We start from the raw sequence: 5,064 nt of genomic DNA, 5'->3' as shown, positions 1-5,064 counted from the left end.
CAGTTTTTATCTCTCATCGATATCGATACTGGCAAGTGAGACACTCCCTTTTTAACCCACCGTTATTGTCTAGTTGAGCGCGGGATTAGCCGAACGGTCGCGGGCGCTGCAGTCATGGACTGTGCGGCTGGTCGCGGCGGAGGTTCGAGTCCTCCCTCCGGCATAATTAAATGGACACCCTACCTACAAACAGGCGTTGATGTACTTCGTTGGGGACACGTTGAAAATGTGTGCCGCGACCGGGACTCGAACCCGGGATCTCCTGCTCACATGGCAGACGCTCTATCCATCTGAGCCACCGATGGCACAGAGGATAGTGCGCCTGCAGGGCACGCTCCCCTTGAGACCCACATTCCCAACATGTCCACATCACTACATTCGTAGTGCGCCTAATAGACGTTTGCCCATCACACTCCTTACTCGTGGCAGATTAATCTACCACGCTATGCCCGAACTCGTACGGGACTTGGTAGCCCTCGGTGGCTCAGATGAATAGAGCGTCTGCCATGCAAGCAGGAGATCCCGGGTTCGAGTCCTGGTCGCGGCACACATTTTCAACATGTCCCCAATGAAGTACATCGACGTCTGTTTGCATCTAGGGCGTCCACTTAATTATCATTTCAATCTGCCTGTGCCTAACGGTATTCCATCTAAAAGAGTGAAAATGTGTTCGAAATGTTTGCAAATCGTGTAACTGATACGGGGCATGGTTACCAGATAGACAGTCTAGTCGGACGGGATAAACCGCCTATAAGCCACATCCGGTACATCGGCCTCGTCGTTAATCCGTCGGGCAGATTCGATCAGGTGCCCGCCGCGGCCCCCGGATGCGGCGTGCTAACAAGCGCGACTATCCGGCCGGGTCTCTTCTCGCCCTGTTCGTACTTTTAAGTTACTTAATTTCAAATGTCATGAAACTTTTTGTCGCACTTTCAGCTACCAGTCGCAGGAAAGTGGAATAGCCGGCCGGTGTGGCCGAGCAGTTCTAGGAGCTTCAGTCTGGAACCGCGTGACCGCTACGGTCGCAGGTTCGAATCCTGCCTCGGGCATGGATGTGTGTGATGTCCTTAGGTTAGTTAGGTTTAAGTAGTTCTAAGTTCTAGGGGACTGATGACCTCAGATGTTAAGTCCCATAGTGCTCAGAGCCATTTGAACCATTTTTTTTTTAAAGTGGAATACTTTATTTTTCGATGTCGCACTTCGGGGAATGAATTCCTATTGAACATACCTTCCCACAACGAGCTTTCGTGGAAACTTAGAAACACTCTGGCCTTGCACATAGCTGCTTGGCTGCAGGAAGCTGCCGCCGCCCCCCTGCCACCACCCAAACACTCGCCCGCCTTGTACTTACTGGCTGTGGCCGCCGGCCCGTGATCGAGCTACACACGCAGCTTTTACGGGCTCTCTCGGCCGTAAGACGCCGGCCGTATAAAGCATGCCCATCAAAACCCTCGCGCAGCTCCACCGTTCACTGTGCCCACCGCCCAGTATGTTTTTACAACCACATTTTATGATCGTCATACCCGGAGTAATCCGATGATAAACAGCGGCTCCTCGCTTTCGTCAGCGAAAAAGGAAGAGCGTTTCTCCCACACCAGCATACCGGAAGTTAATTCCCCTTTCTTTTCTACAATCCTTGCAGCGTCATTAACGAGGAGCGTACGGTGACCAGTCAGGAAACTATAACAGTGCGCGCTACCACGTACAGATCTTTCAGAGGTAATGTGAATCTTTACGGTGGGCTTAAGACGTCTGTAACTTCAGTATACGGCAGGTTTCGACCACAACGCCCCTATATGTTGCTGAACAGACGTTTCAGTGCTGTGTCACAAAAGTGATAAAAAATCTGTGTGAAATCTTATGGGACTTAACTGCTAAGGTCATCAGTCCCCAAGCTTACACACTACTTAACCTAAATTATCCCAAGGTCAAACACACACACCCATGCCCGAGGGAGGACTCGAACCTCCGCCGGGAACAGCCGCACAGTCCACGACTGCCGCGCCCTAGACCGCTCGGCTAACACAAAAGTGAATTAGGAATCACACAAGTAGCACCATAGCTGATACACCACCAACAGGAAATGCCTTGAGCTTCATGAAACATCTACAAAGACAGTTTTAGAGAGGTTATGCAGTAATAATAGGAGAGTCATTGTCCATGGACATTTTACTGTCGATTTTCTGGTTGAGAATAGCTTGATACTCAACTTTAAATTTTTCACACATTAAAGTTCCCTAGTGCAATGGTCATTCTTTTCAGATTTAACTATCCAATTATTTATAAGTGAAACCAATAGTCAGTACTTTATTTGATCGTAATGGCCAAACTTCAGCAATAAAATATGCTGAGATGCGATAGCGGGAGCAGACTTTCGCAGAGCACTGAAAGAATTCGAAGAAAGGCCCCGAGAATAGACGGTATTCTGTCGGAACTACTTATAGCACTGGGAGAGCCTGCCATGACAAAACTCTTCGATCTGGTGTACAATATGTACGAGACAGCATAATAAAGAAATAAACCTTTAACATTGGAATTAGACACAAGGTGCTCTCAATGGGGTCTTGTATGTAATATATGTAGAGCAAAGATGGCTCAACCAGACGCTAATAGTAACCACATTAGCGGTATGGAGATCGATATATTCCAATTTTCCTCAGACTTCAAGAAGAATGTAATAATTCCAATTCCAAAGAGAACAGTTCCTGACAGGTGTGATATTACCGAACAACCAGTTTAATAAATCACGATTGCAAAATACTAACATTAATTCTTCACAGAAGAATGGAAAAACTGATAGAACACAACCGCGAGGAAGATCAATTTGCATTCCAGAGACACGCAAAGCCATACAGACCCGAAGATGTATCTTAGATTAAGGAGAAACAAACCTACATTTATAGTGTTTGCGGACTTGGAGAAAGCTTTTGACAGTGTTGACTGGAACACCCTCTTTGAAATTCTGAAGGTGGTTCAAATGGCTCTGAGCACTAACTTCTGAGGTCATCAGTCCCCTAGAACTTAGAACTATTTAAACCTAACTAACCTACGGACATCACACACATCCATGCCCGAGGCAGGATTCGAACCTGCGGCCATAGCGGTCGCGCGGTTCCAGACTGTAGCGCCTAGAACCGCTCAGCCACGGCGGCCGGCGAAATTCTGAAGGTAGCAGGGATACGATACAGAAAGCAAAAGACTATTTACAACTTGTACAGAAATCAGACGGCAGTAATAAGACGCAAGGGGCAATCAAGGGAAGCAGTGGTTGAGAAGGGAGTGAGACAGTGTTGTACCCTATCCCCATTGTAATTCAGTCCGTACATTTAGCAAGCAGTAAAGGAAATCAAAGAAAAATTTGTGGATAAGAAAGGATTAATTTGAGATTTGCCGACGACATTGCAATTCTTTCAGTTGAACGGCATCGACAGGGTCTTGAAAAGGGGATATAAGATGAACATCACCACAGACAAAACAAGGATAATGAGATTTTGTCGAATAATATCAGGTGACGATAAGGGAATTAGATTAGGAAACGAGGCCCGTAAAGTAGTAGAAGAGTTCTGCTATTTGGGTAGCAAAATAACTAATGATGGCTAAAGTAGAGAGAATGTAAAATGTAGCCTGGCAATGACAAGAAAATCGATATCGATACTCCGAAATGCACCTTACGGCTCATGGCTGAGGGTACTCCCTACCACTTCTAGTCATTTCCTTTCCTGTTCCACTCTCAAATTGAGTGATGGATAAACGACTATCTATATTCCTCCGTATGAGTCCTATTTTCTAGTATCTTATCTTCGGGGTCCTTACGCGTAATGTATGTTGAAGGCAACAGAATCGTTCTGTAGTAAGCTTCAAACGCTGGTTCTCTGGTGTTCCTCGAAGAACGTCGCCTTCCCTCCATGGATTCCCATTTAAGCTCCCGAAGCATCTCCCTAACACTTGCGTGTTGTTCGAAACTACCAGTAAGAAATCTAGCAGGCCGCCTCTGGATTTCTTCGGTGTCTTCCCGTAATCCGACCTTGTAAGGATCCGAACCAATCGAACAGTACTCAAGCCTAGATCGCTGCCGGCCGGAGTGGCCGAGCGGTTAAAGGCGCTACAGTCTGGAACCGCACGACTGCTACGGTCGCAGGTTCGAATCCTGCCTCGGGCATGGATGTGTGTGATGTCCTTAGGTTAGTTAGGTTTAAGTAGTTCTAAGTTCTAGGGGACTTATGACCACAGCAGTTGAGTCCCATAGTGCTCAGAGCCATTTGAACCATTTGAACCTAGATCTCTCTACCGTGCTTTACAGATGAACCACACTTTCCTAGAATTTTTCCAATAAATGGAATTCGACCAGTCGCCTCTCCTGCCACAATCCTCACATGTTCGTTCCATTTCATATCGCTTTGCAACGTTACGACCAGATATTCAAACAACGTGACTGTATAGAGAAGGACACTACTAACGCTGTTTCCGAACATTACAGGTTTGTTTGTCCCACTCATCCGCAATAGCTTCCATTTTTCTACAGTCACTCAACTTCGACGCCTTACCTTACACTACAGCAGGGCTTCCCAACGTGTGGTCCGCGGATCCCTTAGCGGTCCGCCGGCTCTTTCTAGGGGGTCCGTGGCCGCCCTTCACGAAATCGTGTAAAATGAGTAAAATTATTGAATAAAAATGTGAAAATCAAATTCATCACTTTTTTTCCGTGTGAAAAGAATGTGTACTTTTACTTCAGGTCGTATTCCCAAGCAGCCTTTGCGGTTCCTAAGTGAGAACGCATACACGGTTTAGTACCGGAGAATGCGGCTTCTCTGATCGACTGTTTCGCAACAATACGGGAGTCATTTGTGCGCCGGCTCACGGCGGTAGATGCGCTAAAGCCTTTTACGCATGCGCGGAGCGAGCTTTGTCGACCAATCACAGCACTCGCTGGCACGTATGCGGCCCCAGGCATCATTAAATATTAAACTTGCTTTGTCAGTGCACTACCTATTTCATAAATCGATTTTTGGCCTTCAAGTTGTTTTCATTCATCTCTAAACCAAAGACTATTGATACTTCGGGGGG

General features: G+C 46.7%; 1 non-coding gene across 1 annotated transcript; it reads right to left on the bottom strand.

Moving 5' to 3' along the window:
- Positions 1-231: 231 nt before the first annotated feature.
- Positions 232-306, bottom strand: Trnat-ugu. The gene has a single exon. It is a non-coding gene; the product is annotated as a tRNA-Thr (tRNA).
- Between the last annotated feature and the right edge of the window lie 4,758 nt (positions 307-5,064).

The sequence above is a fragment of the Schistocerca americana genome, chromosome 8 (assembly GCF_021461395.2).
Source record: "Schistocerca americana isolate TAMUIC-IGC-003095 chromosome 8, iqSchAmer2.1, whole genome shotgun sequence".
NCBI classification, from domain to species: Eukaryota; Metazoa; Arthropoda; class Insecta; order Orthoptera; family Acrididae; genus Schistocerca; species Schistocerca americana.
This window is presented reverse-complemented; position numbering and strand designations above follow the sequence as displayed.